Source organism: Hesperophylax consimilis, chromosome 24 (genome assembly GCF_061612785.1).
Source record: "Hesperophylax consimilis isolate HC1 chromosome 24, BYU_Hcon_1.0, whole genome shotgun sequence".
NCBI lineage: Eukaryota > Metazoa > Arthropoda > Insecta > Trichoptera > Limnephilidae > Hesperophylax > Hesperophylax consimilis.
This window is the reverse complement of record NC_142859.1, coordinates 19,040,475-19,065,836: the sequence shown is the minus strand read 5'-3', so window position 1 is coordinate 19,065,836 and position 25,362 is coordinate 19,040,475.

Here is a 25,362-nt window from a genome sequence, read left to right as displayed (position 1 = left end):
CAGTATACGATTCTGTGCATTATACATATATGAGCATTAAAGACGGTTTTTGTGCGTTGGATGCTGTCATTAATATCGTATAAAGTTGACGAAGATATTGTGCGGAAAGAACGTACGTTCTAGCATGTGGGAATAGGTGTGGTTTACGCGTTTCTCAATATTTAAGAATGTATGTGTATTTAGACACACAGAAACGGGACGATAATATGCACGATGTCTTATAATAAAAATATTTGTATGATTTTTTACACCGCCGTTTTTGTAAAAAAAATCACTTTAAGGTCGCTGTAGAAATATTAAAATATTTTAATTGCAGTATTGCTGTTTACGGCTAGAAGTCCAAATCTTTTTACTCTAAAATCCAAGGGATGAGGAGCATCCACAGCATGTATGAACGGACCGCGCCTGCTATACTGGTATGTATGGTTTTTTTTTGTAAATTTTGTGTTCATAAAATAGACATCCAATTTAACAGACGAATTTAACATAAGGCTTAATAGAAGAGAGGATATTTGTTTAGAGAGAGACAACCAAGAAATATATGATCTAAAGTTCCCACTTCTGGAACACAGAATGTACAATCTGACGAGTCAAACAAGTGAATTTTGAAAATTTAAGAAGATCCCTTGGATTGATTAACAATATGCAAATACTGTGACCAAACTATCTTTGATGATAGAAAAAATGTCGGATAGTGGAATGTGGTTTACGATGGTAACAATAGTGTTGGATGCTCCATGTTTTTCCAAAGAATCCGCAATATCATTACCCACGATACAAGCGTGTCCAGGAATCCAAATCCGAGTTTTTTCGGTTTTACCAGAGCTTTGAATGGAGGCTATCAGCTCTCGAATAAGGGTTACAAAGTGATCATCAAGATGAAGAAGAGGATTGGATTTAATTTTTTGGAGGGAACTGTGAGAGTCAGAGAGAACAAGGGAATGTTCAATATTATTTTTGATTGTATATTTCAGAGATTTAATTATTGCAATGCACTTGGTTGAACATATTGAAAATTGAATGAAATATTTTGTTATTTATTATTGAGTGGTATAAACTTGATTACTTCATTTTAAATGCGCATGCATGTGCGTGTTTGCGCTCACCTCATTCTTCCTTTAATATTTTGCACATGAGTTAAGATAAGTTGAAGGGCTGCACACATAATGAAAAAATTAGAGGGAACATTGTTTCTAACACTAAAATACTGTGTAACGAAGTCGTGATGACAATTAATGAGAAATAATGATGCTATGAAGCACCTAGCTATTAAAATCTGGTAACAAACAAAGCTAAATTAATTATAGGCTCGGAATGTCAGTCTTCATCGGGTGTTGAGTTAACGGTTTGCTTAAAGTAACATGGTAATACGATAGCCGGACGACAAATTGTCTCCAAATTAAATCATTACGTTATCTATATACAAACAGATATCTAGTAAGCCTTCGGTTTCAAAAATGGCTGTTAAACTGTAGTTAAGTACCCAAAAGCAGTAAAGTCTTATTAGTATGGTGCATCTTTTAACGACAGTGTCTAGTTGTGTAGTTTAGGGGAGGGAGTTGAGGAAGTGGTTGGGGGTCCCTTGAGCCGAGGAGCCTCCGTAGCGCCCCCCTGCGGGAGGTAAAGGTACTGCAGGCCTTCGGAAGGCTTCTGAGGTGGTCTGGGGCGGAGGCTTTATTGCTCATCCGTATTAACCTCCCGCTAAGCTAGACTAGCCTATTAAACAGGGCTGTGCCTAAAATATATAAGTCTAAAGTAATAGTTTATTGTATAATCGTACAGCATCATATTTACTGTATAATCTTATAAAGCACATGATTACATAAGTCCTTTGATTATGAAATTTCTAAAGATCTGTGGTAAATATCAGTTTATTTATTCACTTGAGCCATTTCTAAAGGTATGTGGTATATGTCAGTTTATCTATTCAATTGAGCCATTTCTAAAGGTATGTGGTATATGTCATTTTATCTATTCACTTGAGCCATTTCTAAAGATCTGTGGTGAATGTCAGTTTATCTATTCACTTAAGCCATTTCTAAAGGTATGTGGTATATGTCAGTTTATCTATTCACTTGAGCCATTTCTAAAGATCTGTGGTATATTTATTTATGGTACAGTTTATTTATTCACTTGAGCCATTTGATGGCTTGACATTAGACACATGGTCGGTCAATAAATTAATAGAAAATCGTGGTTTTAAACAAAATAATTGTTTTATTTTATTAAATATGTCAAACCACAAAGTGATTGCTTTCTACAATAATACAAAAAAAAAATTACTTGCGCACACCGGGATTCGAGCTCAGCTTGCTAGTCAAGAACCGTACCCCTCGAACACAGAGGCAATCTATTAATATTTATATAATGCGCTGAATTATATATAAATAATTTTTCTCACAACCCTGTTTTACATTGGATACATTTTCATAAATATGTACAAAATTCACATTCAAATTAAATATTCGGTTGACAGTAAGAGCTTAATGCTTGAGACGAACCGAACAGTTTAACGGCTGTTTGGATATGCCCTAACAGTCACAATAGTCATTCACCGGCAACTTATTAATATGACATGTTTACTGAACACCGCCTTCATTACATTATTAAAAGTATAAGTCTTTTATGTTATGGGGAGACAATCAACCATTGAAAGGGATGAATCCATTACACCTGTATCAAAGCAGACTGACGCAATCACAAAACCATTTAAAAAAGGTACTCTAAAATAACCCTTTCCGTTTCTGACGGACCCGTGGTCGAGAGGTAAGGCTCTCGACTAGCAAGCCGAATGTTAAAACCGGCGTGCGCAAGTAAATTTTATTGAAATAATTTGTGTGACTTACGATATGAGTTTAATCTACCAGTATACAAGCAACCTAACAAGCTAATATTGGAATAAGTAACTGATGTATACCCGGCATTGTACGGGGTTGTTAATGATTTGAGTAGGTAATTTTTTGTGGTTTTGAATTCTATGATAAACATCTACTTTCAATAACTATAATATCCATGTTTTATAAATATAAAACTTACGGAAGAAATTCTCCAAATGATAGTGAAAAGCCTATCAAAATCCGTTGCGAAATTAAGAAGAACTAAGCGCACAAACAGGCAGACGCAGAGAGAGACTTTATTTTATACTATTTGTTATAGGATGGCCAGGAAAAAGGGAACTTCCTTCTTCTTGCCACTTATTACATTCACAATTTATTCATTAAAATAATATATAGTGGTAGATAATCTCAGTATCGCCCTGGTGTGAGACCACCATTCAGAATTGAAACGTTGCTTGAAAGGCCTTTAGCCATGTTAAGTGACCAGATCTGAATGGCCAGGTACTCCCCCACGTTCTCTCTCCCATCTCCTTCACATCATACTCCAATTGGTGTTGCCATAGTCTCACTGGCTCCAGACGTTTGGGAGCAGTTGGACTCTTGTGCGATATTCACATAAAAAATTAAATGTTCTCTACATTGTCTCTTGTGATAGATACTTGATGATTATTCAATATTTTTGTACGTGTATAATCAAGCACGGCCTATACATTCCCGTTCGAATTCCAGTATCATCGGACAGCGAATTATTAAAAACGATAAACAAAAATCACTCAAAGATAATACGGATTGAAAACCCAAAGATAACTATTTATTGACTTGGAATGGGCGACAGACGACGCCTCGAAAACATTTATCTACGATCAACATTACAACGAAGCTACGCAGATTGCAGAATATTATTTGGCAGGCGTGAAACTAGACTACACAAAAATTATTGGTGCCAATCACAGACATATGAATATATAGACTAGAAATTAAAGGTGAGGGGTAAAATCAACTGTTGAAGAACGAAGGGGGTAAACCTGACTGTGATTCGTCAATAAATCAATCTGACAGTATATAGGCATCTCGCATTATAATATAACCATTTAGTTCTTAAAAGTAAAATCTGCTTTTGAATGAATAGACATTTTTACATGGGAGCGCATATTACTCGCCACGTTATGAACAAATTTGCGAAGTCCAAATTCGGCAAAAAATAATTTCTTCTATGTTCAGAGTCGAATATTTTGTTTACGTATTTAGTTAAGACACTTTTATAAGTGTTCATAATTTACTTCCCAGTAACAACGATGCGCACACTTGAGAATCGCTACATTCGACCAGATGTATCTCGATGTGATAGTATATGGTTCTACAACTGATTCATATTATACGATGTGAATAAGCTTAAAATGATGCTTACATATGGAATGTAATACGACAATTGGGTTTATTCTCTTTTTCACATCTATTTTTACAAGTTTTCATAGCACAAGCCACTATTTTGCCGTGTTATTTTATAAAATGCCTCGACCATAGCTCGACGCTAGTTCGAACAAGAATGATGACGTCACATTCTCAAGATTCTCGGGAAGCCATACGCGAGCCCAGCCGGCTCCAATGGAACCGGTATGGGGAGTGGGGAATAATACGCTTTTAATCACTTAGGGCAGGTCTACTAATATTCATATGTCTATGGTGCCAATATATTTAATTTACTCGATTTTGAAAATACATCTAATCTAGATAATAATGCTCTCAAAAATTATTTTTTATGGCTTTTAATGAACTCAAGATACCAATGTTTACACTTCAAATAATGAAAAGAGTATTATTGAAATTGATTTCTGAAAATGAATTGAAGCTATGAAGATTGCGGAATATAATTATCACAGGCGTTGTATGGGAAATAAACAAAAAGGAAATAATAATAATAATTAATTACCAAACGATTAGTCATAATCGACCCGATATCGTTTTTCATGACAAAATTGCAAAAATAACTTAAGTCATTGATGTCGCTATTCCAAATTCCTGTAATATTAAAAAATCTGTTTCTGAAAAACAAAGAAAATACACAGATTTAGGAAAATAAATCAAAAAAATTTGGCATTCTCACACCATAAAAATATTACCATTTGTTATTGCGGCTAATGGCATTTTACCTAGCTCTCTAATTCAAAATTTCACAAAGCACTCTCTTTAGGGTGAATTGCCTAATACAAAAAAAAAATCAAAATTTTGGCGTATTAGATCTGTCAAAGAATTTATACATATAAAGCTTTTATTTTATGGGGAGGCAATCAACCATTGAAAGGGATGAATCCATTACACCTGTATCAAAGCAGACTGACGCAATCACACAACCATTTAAAAAAGGTACTCTAAAATAACCCTTTCTGTTTCTGACGGTATCCGTGGTCGAGAGGTAAGGCTCTCGACTAGCAAGCCGAATGTTCAAAACCGGCGTGCGCAAGTAAATTTTATTGGAATAATTTGTGTGACTTACGATATGAGTTTAATCTACCAGTATACAAGCAACCTAACAAGCTAATATTGGAATAAATAACTGATGTGTACCCGGCATTGTACGGGGTTGTTAATGATTTGAGTAGGTAAATTTTTGTGGTTTAATTCTATGACAAACATCTACTTTCAATAACTATAATATCCATGTTTTATATATATAAACCTTACGGAAGAAATTCTCCAAATGATAGTGAAAAGCCTATCAAAATCCGTTGCGTAGTTAAGAAGAACTAAGCGCACAAACAGTCAGACGCAGAGAGAGACTTTATTTTATACTATTTGTTATAGGATGGGCAGGAATAAAGGGACTTCCTTCTTCTTGCCACTTATTACATTCACAATTTATTCATTAAAAATAATACATAGTGGTAGATACTCTCAGTATCGCCCTGGTGTAAGACCACCACTCAGAATTGAAACGTTGCTTGAAAGGCCTTTAGCCATGTTAAGTGACCAGATCTGAATGGCCAGCTACTCCCCCACGTTCTCTCTCCCATCTCCTTCCCTCCCATACCTTCAGCCTCACATCATACTCCAATTGGTGATGCCATAGTCTCACTGGCTCCAGACGTTTGGGAGCAGTTGGACTCTTGTGCGATATTCACATAAAAAATTAACTGTTCTCTACATTGTCTATTGTGATAGATACTTGATGATTATTCAATATTTTTGTACGTGCACAATCAAGCACGGCCTATACATTCCCGTTCGAATTCCAGTATCATCGGACAGCGAATTATTAAAAACGATAAACAAAAATCACTCAAAGATAATACGGATTGAAAACCCAAAGAGAACTATTTATTGACTTGGAATGGGCGACAGACGACGCCTCGAAAACATTTATCTACGATCAACATTACAACGAAGCTACGCAGATTGCAGAATATTATTTGGCAGGCGTGAAACTAGACTACACAAAAATTATTGGTGCCAATCACAGACATATGAATATATAGACTAGAAATTAAAGGTGAGGGGTAAAATCAACTGTTGAAGAACGAAGGGGGTAAACCTGACTGTGATTCGTCAATAAATCAATCTGACAGTATATAGGCATCTCGCATTATAATATAACCATTTAGTTCTTAAAAGTAAAATCTGCTTTTGAATGAATAGACATTTTTACATGGGAGCGCATATTACTCGCCACGTTATGAACAAATTTGCGAAGTCCAAATTCGGCAAAAAATAATTTCTTCTATGTTCAGAGTCGAATATTTTGTTTACGTATTTAGTTAAGACACTTTTATAAGTGTTCATAATTTACTTCCCAGTAACAACGATGCGCACACTTGAGAATCGCTACATTCGACCAGATGTATCTCGATGTGATAGTATATGGTTCTACAACTGATTCATATTATACGATGTGAATAAGCTTAAAATGATGCTTACATATGGAATGTAATACGACAATTGGGTTTATTCTCTTTTTCACATCTATTTTTACAAGTTTTCATAGCACAAGCCACTATTTTGCCGTGTTATTTTATAAAATGCCTCGACCATAGCTCGACGCTAGTTCGAACAAGAATGATGACGTCACATTCTCAAGATTCTCGGGAAGCCATACGCGAGCCCAGCCGGCTCCAATGGAACCGGTATGGGGAGTGGGGAATAATACGCTTTTAATCACTTAGGGCAGGTCTACTAATATTCATATGTCTATGGTGCCAATATATTTAATTTACTCGATTTTGAAAATACATCTAATCTAGATAATAATGCTCTCAAAAATTATTTTTTATGGCTTTTAATGAACTCAAGATACCAATGTTTACACTTCAAATAATGAAAAGAGTATTATTGAAATTGATTTCTGAAAATGAATTGAAGCTATGAAGATTGCGGAATATAATTATCACAGGCGTTGTATGGGAAATAAACAAAAAGGAAATAATAATAATAATTAATTACCAAACGATTAGTCATAATCGACCCGATATCGTTTTTCATGACAAAATTGCAAAAATAACTTAAGTCATTGATGTCGCTATTCCAAATTCCTGTAATATTAAAAAATCTGTTTCTGAAAAACAAAGAAAATACACAGATTTAGGAAAATAAATCAAAAAAATTTGGCATTCTCACACCATAAAAATATTACCATTTGTTATTGCGGCTAATGGCATTTTACCTAGCTCTCTAATTCAAAATTTCACAAAGCACTCTCTTTAGGGTGAATTGCCTAATACAAAAAAAAAAATCAAAATTTTGGCGTATTAGATCTGTCAAAGAATTTATACATATAAAGCTTTTATTTTATGGGGAGGCAATCAACCATTGAAAGGGATGAATCCATTACACCTGTATCAAAGCAGACTGACGCAATCACACAACCATTTAAAAAAGGTACTCTAAAATAACCCTTTCTGTTTCTGACGGTATCCGTGGTCGAGAGGTAAGGCTCTCGACTAGCAAGCCGAATGTTCAAAACCGGCGTGCGCAAGTAAATTTTATTGGAATAATTTGTGTGACTTACGATATGAGTTTAATCTACCAGTATACAAGCAACCTAACAAGCTAATATTGGAATAAATAACTGATGTGTACCCGGCATTGTACGGGGTTGTTAATGATTTGAGTAGGTAAATTTTTGTGGTTTAATTCTATGACAAACATCTACTTTCAATAACTATAATATCCATGTTTTATATATATAAACCTTACGGAAGAAATTCTCCAAATGATAGTGAAAAGCCTATCAAAATCCGTTGCGTAGTTAAGAAGAACTAAGCGCACAAACAGTCAGACGCAGAGAGAGACTTTATTTTATACTATTTGTTATAGGATGGGCAGGAATAAAGGGACTTCCTTCTTCTTGCCACTTATTACATTCACAATTTATTCATTAAAAATAATACATAGTGGTAGATACTCTCAGTATCGCCCTGGTGTAAGACCACCACTCAGAATTGAAACGTTGCTTGAAAGGCCTTTAGCCATGTTAAGTGACCAGATCTGAATGGCCAGCTACTCCCCCACGTTCTCTCTCCCATCTCCTTCCCTCCCATACCTTCAGCCTCACATCATACTCCAATTGGTGATGCCATAGTCTCACTGGCTCCAGACGTTTGGGAGCAGTTGGACTCTTGTGCGATATTCACATAAAAAATTAACTGTTCTCTACATTGTCTATTGTGATAGATACTTGATGATTATTCAATATTTTTGTACGTGCACAATCAAGCACGGCCTATACATTCCCGTTCGAATTCCAGTATCATCGGACAGCGAATTATTAAAAACGATAAACAAAAATCACTCAAAGATAATACGGATTGAAAACCCAAAGAGAACTATTTATTGTCTTGGAATGGGCGACAGCCGACGCACAGTGGCCAATTTTGATGATTTGGCGCGACATCGCTCTCGGCGTTCGACTATTTGGCACCATTGATGTTTTTTTAAGTATTAATAAGAAATACCACTTATTTTTTGTTAATTATTTTTAGTTGAAATGTTGATAATAATTTTAATGCTTTTATAAAAAGTAGCGTGTAACTTGGGCGCTAAGTTTTTATTTTATGAAAATTAAGTACAATAATTTCTTAAAAATGCAATTACTGGAGTGGCTGGCTTATGTTGGTGGTGATTTTTTTTCCGTGAACAAAAAAGACACAGCAATAATATCCTATTAAAATTAGCGTGAAGACTAGTGAAGATTTTTATTCCTACTCCATTAAAGGAAAAAAATGGAAAAAAAGCTGAACTTTGAACCAAGGCAACAGTTATAATTTATGATTTTTTTTTTTCAGTTACTTAAATAAAGCACGTATCTTAAAGAATATCTCAAGTGAATTTTAAAAGTACTTTTTTGTATAATAAGTTCACAAACAACCCGATTTCGAACGCCTTTAAACTCGCCTAGATACAGCAGCATAGTTGCGCGCCCGAATATCAGTGTACCCATGTTCTGCGACTAATTACATAATAATTGAGTTTCAGATGTTAATTAAAATTGACAGTGAATAATTTCGAATAACTTAAATTTTATTCTAACGGTACGAAGAACTAAATATTACATACAGTTGATCTTTCTTTGACATATCGGAGTCAAATATAGGATTCTGAAAAAAAAATGACCAAAATTAAGTACAATCATTTCTTAAAAATGCAATTACTGGAGCGGCTGGCTAAAATTGGTAGTGATTTTTTTTGTCCGTGTACAAAAAAGATACAGCAATAATATCCTATTAAAGTTAGCGTAAAGACTCGTGAAGATTTTTATTTCTACTCCATTAAAGGCAAAACTTTAGTAAAAAAAAATTGGAAAAAAGGTAAACTTTGAACCAAGGCAACAGTTATAATTTATGAAAAAAATATTTTTTTTCAGTTATTTAAATAAAGCACGTATCTTAAAAAATATTTCAAGAAATTTTTTAAATACTTTTTTGTAAAACAAGTACACAAACAACCTGATTTCGCACGCCTTCTAACTCGCCTAGATACAGCAGCATAGTTGCGCGCCCGAATATCAGTGTACCCCTGTTCTGCGACTAATTACATAATAATTGAGTTTCATATGTTAATTTAAATTGACAGTGAATAATTGGGAATAACTTAAATTTTATTCTAACGGTACGAAGAACTAAATATTACATACAGTTGATCTTTCTTTGACATATCGGAGTCAAATATAGGATTCTGAAAAAAAATTGACGAAAATTAAGTACAATCATTTCTAAAAAATGAAATTACTGGAGTGGCTGGATAAAAGTGGTAGTGATTTTTTTTGTCCGTGTACAAAAAAAATACAGCAATAATATCCTATTAAAATTAGCGTGAAGACTCGTAAAGATTTTTATTCCTACTCCATTAAAGGCAAAACTTTGGTGAAAAAAAATTGGAAAAAGGGTAAACTTTGAACCAAGGCAACAGTTATAATTTATGAAAAAAATATATTTTTCAGTTATTTAAATAAAGCACGTATCTTAAAAAATATCTCAAGAATTTTTTTTATATACTTTTTTGTAAAACAAGTACACAAACAACCTGATTTCGCACGCCTTCTAACTCGCCTAGATACAGCAGCATAGTTGCGCGCCCGAATATCATCAGTGTATCCCTGTTCTGCGACTAATTACATAATAATTGAGTTCCAAATATTAATTTAAATTGACAGTGAATAATTGAGAATAACTTTAATTTTATTCTAACGGCACGAAGAACTAAATATTACATACAGTTGATCTTTCTTTGACATATCGGAGTCAAATATAGGATTCTGAAAAAAATTGACGAAAATTAAGTACAATCATTTCTTAAAAATGCAATTACTGGAGTGGCTGGCTAAAGTTGGTGGTGATTTTTTTTGTCCGTGTACAAAAAAGACACAGCAATAATATCCTATTAAAATTAGCGTGAAGACTTGTGAAGATTTTTATTCCTACTCCATTAAAGGCAAAACTTTGGTAAAAAAATTGGAAAAAGGGTAAACTTTGAACCAAGGCAACAGTTATAATTTATGAAAAAAATATATTTTTCAGTTATTTAAATAAAGCACGTATCTTAAAGAATATCTCAAGAATTTTTTTTATATACTTTTTTGTAAAACAAGTACACAAACAACCTGATTTCGCACGCCTTCTAACTCGCCTAGATACAGCAGCATAGTTGCGCGCCCGAATATCATCAGTGTATCCCTGTTCTGCGACTAATTACATAATAATTGAGTTCCAAATATTAATTTAAATTGACAGTGAATAATTGAGAATAACTTTAATTTTATTCTAACGGCACGAAGAACTAAATATTACATACAGTTGATCTTTCTTTGACATATCGGAGTCAAATATAGGATTCTGAAAAAAATTGACGAAAATTAAGTACAATCATTTCTTAAAAATGCAATTACTGGAGTGGCTGGCTAAAGTTGGTGGTGATTTTTTTTGTCCGTGTACAAAAAAGACACAGCAATAATATCCTATTAAAATTAGCGTGAAGACTTGTGAAGATTTTTATTCCTACTCCATTAAAGGCAAAACTTTGGTAAAAAAAATTGGAAAAAAAGGTAAACTTTGAACCTAAGCAACAGTTATAATTTATGAAAAAAAATATTTTTTTTCAGTTATCTAAATAAAGCACGTATCTTAAAGAATATGTCAAGTAATTTTTAAAAATACTTTTTTTGTGAAACAAGTACACAAACAACCTGATTCCGCACGCCTTCAAACTCGCCTAGATACAGCAGCATAGTTGCGCGCTCGAACATCTCAGTTCTGTGCGTAATTACCGAGTAAGTAAGCTTCGAATGTTATTTTCAATGGTTTTTTTAATGTCAATGATTAACTGAGAACACATTGGTAAAAAAAAAAATCATTTCGGGAACATGCCGATCTGGGGTCAATGTCGCGCCAGCGCTCAAATTTAAGCCACTGTGCGACGCCTCGAAAACATTTATCCACGATCAACATTACAACGAAGCTACGCAGATTGCAGAATATTATTTGGCAGGCGTGAAACTAGACGACAAAAAAATTATTGGTGCCAATATATTTAATTTACTCGATTTTAAAAATACATCTAATCTAGATTATAATACTCTCAAAAATAATGTTGTATGGCTTTTAAAGAACTCAAGATACCAATGTTTACACTTCAAATAATGAAAATAGTAGGTATTATTGAAATTGATTTCTGAAAATGAATTGAAGCCATGAAGATTGCGGAATATTATTTTTTTATTTTTTTTTATTAATATCAATAGCAAAATTTGTACATTATGTAGGTTTAAAGTATAATATAAGTATATTTTTTGTATTTTTTTCACAGTCCTCCTCACTAGGGTTTCCTGTTCTGAGGCGGCCTGTAGTTTTTCTTAAAGTTTTGTATTTAGTTTTGAATTGTCTTTACATTGTCTTCATAATGTTTGTAAGTTGATTATTACTTTGATATCTAAGCCATGTAAATTATCACAGGCGTTGTATGGGAAATAAACAAAAAGGAAATAATAATAATAATTAATTACCAAACGATTAGTCATAATCGACCCGATATCGTTTTTCATGACAAAATTGCAAAAATAACTTAAGTCATTGATGTCGCTATTCCAAATTCCTGTAATATTAAAAAATCTGTTTCTGAAAAACAAAGAAAATACACAGATTTAGGAAAATAAATCAAAAGAATTTGGCATTCTCACACCATAAAAATATTACCATTTGTTATTGCGGCTAATGGCATTTTACCTAGCTCTCTAATTCAAAATTTCACAAAGCACTCTCTTTAGGGTGAATTGCCTAATACAAAAAAAAAAATCAAAATTTTGGCGTATTAGATCTGTCAAAGAATTTATACATATAAAGCTTTTATTTTATGGGGAGGCAATCAACCATTGAAAGGGATGAATCCATTACACCTGTATCAAAGCAGACTGACGCAATCACACAACCATTTAAAAAAGGTACTCTAAAATAACCCTTTCTGTTTCTGACGGTATCCGTGGTCGAGAGGTAAGGCTCTCGACTAGCAAGCCGAATGTTCAAAACCGGCGTGCGCAAGTAAATTTTATTGGAATAATTTGTGTGACTTACGATATGAGTTTAATCTACCAGTATACAAGCAACCTAACAAGCTAATATTGGAATAAATAACTGATGTGTACCCGGCATTGTACGGGGTTGTTAATGATTTGAGTAGGTAAATTTTTGTGGTTTAATTCTATGACAAACATCTACTTTCAATAACTATAATATCCATGTTTTATATATATAAACCTTACGGAAGAAATTCTCCAAATGATAGTGAAAAGCCTATCAAAATCCGTTGCGTAGTTAAGAAGAACTAAGCGCACAAACAGTCAGACGCAGAGAGAGACTTTATTTTATACTATTTGTTATAGGATGGGCAGGAATAAAGGGACTTCCTTCTTCTTGCCACTTATTACATTCACAATTTATTCATTAAAAATAATACATAGTGGTAGATACTCTCAGTATCGCCCTGGTGTAAGACCACCACTCAGAATTGAAACGTTGCTTGAAAGGCCTTTAGCCATGTTAAGTGACCAGATCTGAATGGCCAGCTACTCCCCCACGTTCTCTCTCCCATCTCCTTCCCTCCCATACCTTCAGCCTCACATCATACTCCAATTGGTGATGCCATAGTCTCACTGGCTCCAGACGTTTGGGAGCAGTTGGACTCTTGTGCGATATTCACATAAAAAATTAACTGTTCTCTACATTGTCTATTGTGATAGATACTTGATGATTATTCAATATTTTTGTACGTGCACAATCAAGCACGGCCTATACATTCCCGTTCGAATTCCAGTATCATCGGACAGCGAATTATTAAAAACGATAAACAAAAATCACTCAAAGATAATACGGATTGAAAACCCAAAGAGAACTATTTATTGTCTTGGAATGGGCGACAGCCGACGCACAGTGGCCAATTTTGATGATTTGGCGCGACATCGCTCTCGGCGTTCGACTATTTGGCACCATTGATGTTTTTTTAAGTATTAATAAGAAATACCACTTATTTTTTGTTAATTATTTTTAGTTGAAATGTTGATAATAATTTTAATGCTTTTATAAAAAGTAGCGTGTAACTTGGGCGCTAAGTTTTTATTTTATGAAAATTAAGTACAATAATTTCTTAAAAATGCAATTACTGGAGTGGCTGGCTTATGTTGGTGGTGATTTTTTTTCCGTGAACAAAAAAGACACAGCAATAATATCCTATTAAAATTAGCGTGAAGACTAGTGAAGATTTTTATTCCTACTCCATTAAAGGAAAAAAATGGAAAAAAAGCTGAACTTTGAACCAAGGCAACAGTTATAATTTATGATTTTTTTTTTTTCAGTTACTTAAATAAAGCACGTATCTTAAAGAATATCTCAAGTGAATTTTAAAAGTACTTTTTTGTATAATAAGTTCACAAACAACCCGATTTCGAACGCCTTTAAACTCGCCTAGATACAGCAGCATAGTTGCGCGCCCGAATATCAGTGTACCCATGTTCTGCGACTAATTACATAATAATTGAGTTTCAGATGTTAATTAAAATTGACAGTGAATAATTTCGAATAACTTAAATTTTATTCTAACGGTACGAAGAACTAAATATTACATACAGTTGATCTTTCTTTGACATATCGGAGTCAAATATAGGATTCTGAAAAAAAAATGACCAAAATTAAGTACAATCATTTCTTAAAAATGCAATTACTGGAGCGGCTGGCTAAAATTGGTAGTGATTTTTTTTGTCCGTGTACAAAAAAGATACAGCAATAATATCCTATTAAAGTTAGCGTAAAGACTCGTGAAGATTTTTATTTCTACTCCATTAAAGGCAAAACTTTAGTAAAAAAAAATTGGAAAAAAGGTAAACTTTGAACCAAGGCAACAGTTATAATTTATGAAAAAAATATTTTTTTTCAGTTATTTAAATAAAGCACGTATCTTAAAAAATATTTCAAGAAATTTTTTAAATACTTTTTTGTAAAACAAGTACACAAACAACCTGATTTCGCACGCCTTCTAACTCGCCTAGATACAGCAGCATAGTTGCGCGCCCGAATATCAGTGTACCCCTGTTCTGCGACTAATTACATAATAATTGAGTTTCATATGTTAATTTAAATTGACAGTGAATAATTGGGAATAACTTAAATTTTATTCTAACGGTACGAAGAACTAAATATTACATACAGTTGATCTTTCTTTGACATATCGGAGTCAAATATAGGATTCTGAAAAAAAATTGACGAAAATTAAGTACAATCATTTCTAAAAAATGAAATTACTGGAGTGGCTGGATAAAAGTGGTAGTGATTTTTTTTGTCCGTGTACAAAAAAAATACAGCAATAATATCCTATTAAAATTAGCGTGAAGACTCGTAAAGATTTTTATTCCTACTCCATTAAAGGCAAAACTTTGGTGAAAAAAAATTGGAAAAAGGGTAAACTTTGAACCAAGGCAACAGTTATAATTTATGAAAAAAATATATTTTTCAGTTATTTAAATAAAGCACGTATCTTAAAAAATATTTCAAGAAATTTTTTAAATACTTTTTTGTAAAACAAGTACACAAACAACCTGATTTCGCACGCCTTCTAACTCGCCTAGATACAGCAGCATAGTTGCGCGCCCGAATATCAGTGTACCCCTGTTCTGCGACTAATTACATAATAATTGAGTTTCATATGTTAATTTAAATTGACAGTGAATAATTGGGAATAACTTAAATTTTATTCTAACGGTACGAAGAACTAAATATTACATACAGTTGATCTTTCTTTGACATATCGGAGTCAAATATAGGATTCTGAAAAAAAATTGACGAAAATTAAGTACAATCATTTCTAAAAAATGAAATTACTGGAGTGGCTGGATAAAAGTGGTAGTGATTTTTTTTGTCCGTGTACAAAAAAAATACAGCAATAATATCCTATTAAAATTAGCGTGAAGACTCGTAAAGATTTTTATTCCTACTCCATTAAAGGCAAAACTTTGGTGAAAAAAAATTGGAAAAAGGGTAAACTTTGAACCAAGGCAACAGTTATAATTTATGAAAAAAATATATTTTTCAGTTATTTAAATAAAGCACGTATCTTAAAAAATATCTCAAGAATTTTTTTTATATACTTTTTTGTAAAACAAGTACACAAACAACCTGATTTCGCACGCCTTCTAACTCGCCTAGATACAGCAGCATAGTTGCGCGCCCGAATATCATCAGTGTATCCCTGTTCTGCGACTAATTACATAATAATTGAGTTCCAAATATTAATTTAAATTGACAGTGAATAATTGAGAATAACTTTAATTTTATTCTAACGGCACGAAGAACTAAATATTACATACAGTTGATCTTTCTTTGACATATCGGAGTCAAATATAGGATTCTGAAAAAAATTGACGAAAATTAAGTACAATCATTTCTTAAAAATGCAATTACTGGAGTGGCTGGCTAAAGTTGGTGGTGATTTTTTTTGTCCGTGTACAAAAAAGACACAGCAATAATATCCTATTAAAATTAGCGTGAAGACTTGTGAAGATTTTTATTCCTACTCCATTAAAGGCAAAACTTTGGTAAAAAAATTGGAAAAAGGGTAAACTTTGAACCAAGGCAACAGTTATAATTTATGAAAAAAATATATTTTTCAGTTATTTAAATAAAGCACGTATCTTAAAGAATATCTCAAGAATTTTTTTTATATACTTTTTTGTAAAACAAGTACACAAACAACCTGATTTCGCACGCCTTCTAACTCGCCTAGATACAGCAGCATAGTTGCGCGCCCGAATATCATCAGTGTATCCCTGTTCTGCGACTAATTACATAATAATTGAGTTCCAAATATTAATTTAAATTGACAGTGAATAATTGAGAATAACTTTAATTTTATTCTAACGGCACGAAGAACTAAATATTACATACAGTTGATCTTTCTTTGACATATCGGAGTCAAATATAGGATTCTGAAAAAAATTGACGAAAATTAAGTACAATCATTTCTTAAAAATGCAATTACTGGAGTGGCTGGCTAAAGTTGGTGGTGATTTTTTTTGTCCGTGTACAAAAAAGACACAGCAATAATATCCTATTAAAATTAGCGTGAAGACTTGTGAAGATTTTTATTCCTACTCCATTAAAGGCAAAACTTTGGTAAAAAAAATTGGAAAAAAGGTAAACTTTGAACCTAAGCAACAGTTATAATTTATGAAAAAAATATTTTTTTTCAGTTATCTAAATAAAGCACGTATCTTAAAGAATATGTCAAGTAATTTTTAAAAATACTTTTTTTGTGAAACAAGTACACAAACAACCTGATTCCGCACGCCTTCAAACTCGCCTAGATACAGCAGCATAGTTGCGCGCTCGAACATCTCAGTTCTGTGCGTAATTACCGAGTAAGTAAGCTTCGAATGTTATTTTCAATGGTTTTTTTAATGTCAATGATTAACTGAGAACACATTGGTAAAAAAAAAAATCATTTCGGGAACATGCCGATCTGGGGTCAATGTCGCGCCAGCGCTCAAATTTAAGCCACTGTGCGACGCCTCGAAAACATTTATCTACGATCAACATTACAACGAAGCTACGCAGATTGCAGAATATTATTTGGCAGGCGTGAAACTAGACGACAAAAAAATTATTGGTGCCAATATATTTAATTTACTCGATTTTAAAAATACATCTAATCTAGATTATAATACTCTCAAAAATAATGTTGTATGGCTTTTAAAGAACTCAAGATACCAATGTTTACACTTCAAATAATGAAAATAGTAGGTATTATTGAAATTGATTTCTGAAAATGAATTGAAGCCATGAAGATTGCGGAATATTATTTTTTTATTTTTTTTTATTAATATCAATAGCAAAATTTGTACATTATGTAGGTTTAAAGTATAATATAAGTATATTTTTTGTATTTTTTTCACAGTCCTCCTCACTAGGGTTTCCTGTTCTGAGGCGGCCTGTAGTTTTTCTTAAAGTTTTGTATTTAGTTTTGAATTGTCTTTACATTGTCTTCATAATGTTTGTAAGTTGATTATTACTTTGATATCTAAGCCATGTAAATTATCACAGGCGTTGTATGGGAAATAAACAAAAAGGAAATAATAATAAAAATTAATTACCGAACGATTAGTCATAATCGACTCGATATCGGTTTTCCTGAAAAAATTAATCTTGTGCGATATTCACATAAAAAATTAACTGTTCTCTACATTGTCTATTGTGATAGATACTTGATGATTATTCAATATTTTTGTACGTGCACAATCAAGCACGGCCTATACATTCCCGTTCGAATTCCAGTATCATCGGACAGCGAATTATTAAAAACGATAAACAAAAATCACTCATAAATAATACGGATTGAAAACCCAAAGAGAACTATTTATTGACTTGGAATGGGCGATTGACGACGCCTCGAAAACATTTATCTACGATTAACATTACAACGAAGCTACGCAGATTGCAGAATATTATTTGGCGGGCGTGAAACTAGACGACAAAAAATTATTGGTGCCAATATATTTAATTTACTCGATTTTGAAAATACATCTAATCTAGATTATAATACTCTCAAAAATAATGTTGTATGGCTTTTAAAGAACTCAAGATACCAATGTTTACACTTCAAATAATAAAAATAGTATTATTGAAATTGATTTCTGAAAATGAATTGAAGCTATGAAGATTGCGGAATATAATTATCACAGGCGTTGTATGGGAAATAAACAAAAAGGAAATAATAATAAAAATTAATTACCGAACGATTAGTCATAATCGACCCGATATCGGTTTTCATGACAAAATTAATCTTGTGCGATATTCACATAAAAAATTAACTGTTCTCTACATTGTCTATTGTGATAGATACTTGATAATTATTATTCAATATTTTTGTACGTGCACAATCAAGCACGGCCTAAACATTGCCGTTCGAATTCCAGTATCATCGGACAGCGAATTATTAAAAACGATAAACAAAAATCACTCAAAGATAATACGGATTGAAAACCCAAAGAGAACTATTTATTGACTTGGAATGGGCGACAGACGACGCCTCGAAAACATTTATCTACGATCAACATTACAACAAAGCTACGCAGATTGCAGAAAATTTATTGGTAGGCGTGAAACTAGACGACACCAAAAATTTTCGTGCCAATATATTTAATTAACTAGATTTTGAAAATACATTGTATCTAGATTATATTACCTTTTAAAATTAATTTTTATGGCTTTTAAAGAACTCAAGGAACCAACTTTTATACTTTTTTTTTTTTTTTCTTATTATTTCTGGCTTTCACCCTTCAAGGGTGTTCTTGGCCATCATTTAAAATTATTGAGAAATGAAAGGTGAATTTAAATATTAATTTTATTTAAATTGGCAAATTTCAAAATTATAATGAAAATTGGAGTCGAGTGACTTAGAAGAGATGAGATGTTGAATGGAGGGGAGGCAATTTTAGATAAGGCTTGATAGAAGAGAGGATATTTGTTTAGAGAGGGACAACCAAAAAATATGTGATCTAAAGTTCCCACTTCTAGACCACAGAATGTACAATCTGGGGAGTCAACAACGTGAATTTTAAAAAGATGGGAAGGAACGGAACAATGTCCGATCCTCATTCGAATGAGTGAAGAAATTTCTTTTTTGGAAAAATGAGGGAATTGCTGAAACCACGGTTTTGATGGAATAGTCCTTTGTATTGAGGCATAGCAGGCTCCCTTGGATTGACTAGCAATGTGCCAATACTCCGACCAAACATTGCGGGATCTATCTTTGATGATGGATAAAATGTCAGATAGGGGAATGTGGTTTACGAGGGTAACAACAGGGTTGGACGCTCCTTGTTTTGCCAAGGCATCCGCAATATCATTACCCATGACACCAACATGTCCAGGAATCCAAATCAGAGTTACAGTTTTACCAGAGCTTTGAATGGAGGCTATCATCTCTCGAATAAGGCATACAAAGTGATCATCAGGATGAAGAAGAGGACTGGATTTAAGTTTTTGGAGGGAACTGAGAGAGTCAGAGAGAACGAGGGAATGTTCAAAATTATTTTTGATTATATATTTGAGAGATTCTATTATTGCAATGCACTCGGCTGAAAATATTGAAAATTGATTTGAAATTGAATGAAATATTCTGTCATTAGAATTATTGTGGTAAACGTTAATACCTATACCACAGTTAGGAGAGTCGGGAGATTTGGATCCATCAGTAAATAAAAGAGAAAAGTTGGGCCATTTAGATGAAATAATGTCATTGAACATATTATTGACAGTTCGGGCCGGGAGATTGGAATGGCTTTTAAGGATTCCGATCCCTTCTATTATTGTTGGGGATAGGGTGACGTGACTATATTTTAATTTGTATAAGGGAAGTAGATCATTTTGGATAATGTGAAGCTCTGAGAGAGACTTAAAATTTTTACAGATGTCAGGAAGAGGTTTAGTTGAAGCTCTGATTGTAGATGAATGAGTTGAGTGAATGAACAACGAGACGCTGGGGATAACCTGATGACATTTAGAATTTAAACATTTAAGAACAAATTTGTCAGCAAATAGTTGACGCCTTAAATAAAGAGGAGGATCAGAACATTCTACTTGAAGGGAATTGATGGGTGACGATTGCATCGCTCCAGTTATAATTCGCAAAGATTTAGATTGAATTTTGTCTAATTTATCAAGTACATTTTTTGAGGCAGTACTAAAAAGTGGGCAGGCATAGTCAAGATGGCTTCGAATAAGTGCGTTGTAAAGCAACTTAATGCAAGTAGGGTGAGCACCCCACCAAACGCCAGATAATGATCTGATGATATTTAAATTTTTTTCGCATTTAGTAACTAAATTATTAATATGGGAAGACCATTTAAGTTTCCTATCAAATGTTACTCCCAAAAATTTTACTTCAGAAGCGTTGGGGATTGGAGAATTTTTAAATAAAATTTGAACGGGGGGGTTTTTATGGCGATTTGAGAAGGTGACACACTGAGTCTTTTGGATTGAAAGTTCAAGACCATTTAACGTGAGCCATGTGCAAAGGGCATTCATGGCTTCGTTAAGATATTTGACGGCGAGAGGGATGATTTTGGATGATAAGAAGAAAGCTATGTCATCTGCGAACTCAATAACTTTTACTTGTGGGGGAATAGCGACATGCATATCATATGTGTATATATTATACAGTAAGGGGGACAATACATCGCCCTGTGGTAAACCCTTCCAAATAGACCTACTTTGAGGAAAAATATCTGGAAGTTCAATGAAAATTTTTCTATCTAGAAATAGATTAATAATAGATTGAACAAACATGGGGGGAAGGCCAAGGCCTAGAAGTTTTTTTTTCAAGATTGGGATGGAAACATTGTCAAAGGCGCCTTCTATATCTATAAAGACGGCAAGACAAACTTCCTGTTTAGAAATTGATAAATTAATATCAGTACTGATGATGGCAAGGTTATCTTGAGTGGATTTTTTTTTCCTAAATCCAAATTGAGATGGAGAGAGAAGCTGTTTACTCTCGACAAAAAATTCTAATCGGTTTTTAATTAATTTTTCATAAAGTTTACTGAGGGTGGATGAAAGAGCGATTGGCCTGTAGTTGGATCCAGAATTTGGTGATTTGTTTGTTTTTAAAATAGGGATGATTATTTGACAACTCCAGTCATCAGGCATTATACCAGTCTGGAAGATTTTATTTAAGATGCTTAAGAAGTGATTTAGAACATTATCATTACTATTTTTGATTATGCTGTAAGGTATACCATCTCTGCCTGGAGATGAGTCCTTGACTGTTGATAAACAATTTTTTAGCTCAATTAAGGTGAACGGAGAGTCTAGCCAATGATTAGACATAGGAGTATTATAGATGGGCGTTATTTCATCTAAGTTAGGTACAGAAGGGGGGGCAATTTTGTCCAAAAATTCATCGATCCATTTAGAATGAGACGCTCGAGGAGATGGTGAACTGAAGGAGGATCTAAATCTTCGGATCATAGACCAAACTTCCGAAATTGGAGTGTTCGGAGATACTGAACTGCAGAAGTTGTACCACCCAGATCTTTTTTTTGACCTCAATACCCTTTTGGCATTGGATTCAGCATTTTTGTATATAAGATAGTTCTCCATAGTCATATTGTAACGATAGGAAAGAGATTTAGCTTTCCGAATTCTTACTACTTTGGAACATTCCTCATCCCACCAGGGAGTTGGAGGGAGTTTTTTGAGAGATTTAGTTTTAGGGGGAGGATTTGATTTATTTATTGCAGTTATGAGCATTGATTTGAAGTTATTATAATCATCTTTGACGGAAAATATATCGGTGGCGGGTGAATTTAATAGGAACTTGTCCATATGAGAGTTAAATTCATCCCATTTGGTGTGTTTCGTTTTAATTTTTGTCGAAATATGAGACTTGTCTGATTGGAAAGAAGTTTGATAAGTAATGGTGATTGGGAAATGATCACTGGAGCAAGGGTCGGGGGACACCACCCACGAGGAGAGAGAAGCCAGACTAGTAGAACATATCGATAGATCCACTGCACTGGGGTTTGTGCTGGGGCGTGAGATCCTAGTAGGAGATCCGTCATTCAAAAGGAAAAGGTTGGATTGATCTAGGAAATCCATCACACTTCGACCATCTCGGTCGGAGAAAGCAGAACCCCAGACGGGGGAATGGGCATTAAAATCGCCTAATATAAAGAAAGGAGAGCTTAGTTGACTTACAATTTGCAACCAAGTTTGTTTATTGAAGTGGGCTGTTGGGGGAAGATAGACTGAAATAAAGGATGTGTCCTTTATTTTAGCTGCAACCATTTGAAAGTCAGCATTGGGGGGTTTGATATTATTTATTGGGGAAAATGATATGGATTTTTTAATAAAAAGGGCAGCACCGCCGCCCGAACCTTCCGGGCGGTCGTCGCGGAGACAGGAATACCCTCCCACATTAAAGTGGGTGGATGGAGTAAACCAAGTCTCCGAGATAGCAGCCAAAGAAATAATGTTGGAATTTAATAGGTTAAGGAGATCAGATTTGTTAGAAATAGCACTTCGGCTATTCCACTGAAGTATTCTGACATCCTGAAGAGTCATTTTGAATAAATGATTTTAATGTGGAAATAATAGTAGCAGCGTTGGACGGTAGATTAGTTTGAGAAGAAATAAGGTCAATTAGAAGCATAATAAGAGTTTGGATAAATGAAGAATTGTCTTGGGAGAGTTTTTCAGAAAGTTTAAGAGAGTTCATTGAGGACGGATTATAATTATTTGCACACCCATTTGTGGCATTTGAAAGAGGTGAACCATTGGGATTTAAGAGCAGTGAGTTGTGTTGTGGCTGATCGTATCCAGGAGCCGGTTTAGAGATAGCGTTTTTGTATGTGAATTTAGTTGAACGAGAAGAAGTTGTTGTAGTGGAGGGAAGAGAGTTGGATGAGGAGTTGCTGGATAAAGCCTCAGCAAATGATTTTTTGACAGGCGGGAATAGTTTAGAAGCCTGCAGAAAAGACAAGTTCTGAGAGGCCATAGAAATTTTAATATTTTTTTGGCGAGATTGTTCTGGGCAAGATGTGTTGATAGCTGTATGTGAGCCTGAGCAGTTAAAACATTTAGGTGAGGATGAAGAAGGACATTGGTCAGCTGCGTGGTTTTCTCCACATTTAAAACATCTGGGTTGAGATCTGCATGCAGCTTTGGTATGACCAAAACGGCAGCAATTGAAACATTGAGTGGTGGGATAAGTATACATTTCAACTGGTAATGAGTTGAAGAATAAATATATATGGGAGGGAAGAGATTGACCTTCAAAGGAGATAACGACAGATTGGGAGGGCTTCCAAGAAATTATACCCTCAGAGGAGTCCTTGTAATTTAGCCTCCTGGCTTTTATGGGATTGCCAATGTGTTGGGGGGTTGAAAGTGAAGACAGAATTTCTTCGATGGACAGATCGGTCGAGATACCTCTGACCAAGCCCATGCGAGTGACATTGAAAGTAGGGATATATGCCTTGAACTTTGAATTAGATGAAATGAAGATATTTTTGATGAAACTGTTGGCAGCTGACCCTGAGAGGAATTCGACGGAGATTCGGAAGCGACCCTCGGCTTTTACACCTCCAGGCTTGATTGAAAGATTCTTGCTATTTGATAGGAATTTGCCAAATTCAAGAGGGTGGATGGTTTTTCCTTGCTCAGTTTTTTGGGCGTATACTATGAATGGGCCACGGGAATGAGGAGAATAAAAGTTTGTTGGAGGAAGTTGAGAAAGTGCTGGTGGGGACTGTGAAGTCGAAGGCGAGTCAAGTTTTATTGGGGAAGAAGGAGTAAATTTCCTTTTTTTGGTAGAAGTCAAAATGACAGAATCACTGTCAGAAATTTCTACATTTTCCCCGTCTGGGGGGTCCGGAGAGGGATCTGGGGGCTTTGTAGGGGGTCCAGGAGGGAAATCTCCCTCCATTATTCACAACAGTAAACAACTACAATAATAGTATGAAAAATGACAGAAGTAAAAAAGTTTATAAATATCTGGAAATCAGCAGCGAAAAGTGACTCCTGGAAGATCAGAAGGGAGAAGAAACCTCAAGGCACAACACACTACACTTTTTTTTTTGGCCAGAAAACAAAATAGAATGGAAAAAAATTAATTTTAGATAGAGCAAAACAAAACAACTGATGACAGCCAAATGTTATTGTTGCAAAAAAAAGAACGTTTATACTTCAAATAATGAAAAGAGTATTATTGAAATTGATTTCTGAAAATCATTTGAAGCTATGAAGATTGCGGCATACAATTATCACAGGCGTTGTTAAGAATTAATAATATTAATGTTTATTTCAGCTGGACAGAGCGGTGTGTGCAATGCTCTGCGTGACATAAAATTTACATTCAAGTTAACACATAAAAAAATCAATATAGAAATAAATAAATAAAAAATGACTAAATTGATGAACACATTAGGACTTTATGGTGGCTTGAGTGAAATTCTCCATCTCTGGTGTAGAGGCGCTCCCTGCCACTGGGCAACGGCCTGGACAAGAGTGTTGTCCGTTTTCTGGTAGCGCTGTTATTCCCGGCTATTCTGTGGCGAATAAAAGCAGCGAACCAATAAACCCTTCCTTCGGTGAACATCTGTGAGGCGCTGCATCGCCAGGGGAGGGCTCCAAATAGGGCTCTGTATGCGTGGTTGTACTGTACTCGGAGTGTGTTCATGACGCCTTGTGTGTTTGTCGTCCATAGCTCGCTAGTGTAGAAGCTCATACAGTATGTTTGGAAAAGTTGCTTCTTCACCGGAGGATTGCATCTTGTTGTCAAAGTTGAATCTTCTGGCAAGCATGTTAGCTCGCGCACTCAAATGAACAAAACGAAAATAAAATATTTGATAAAGCACACCTCAAATCGGATATAACTTATAAATAAATTACAGAATTTTTGATGGTCGGATGGATAGTGTTAGATTATTATTATTAAGCGCTTTTGAAAATTAGATTTGTTTATATAATACATAAATACGATTTAATTAAAACATAAT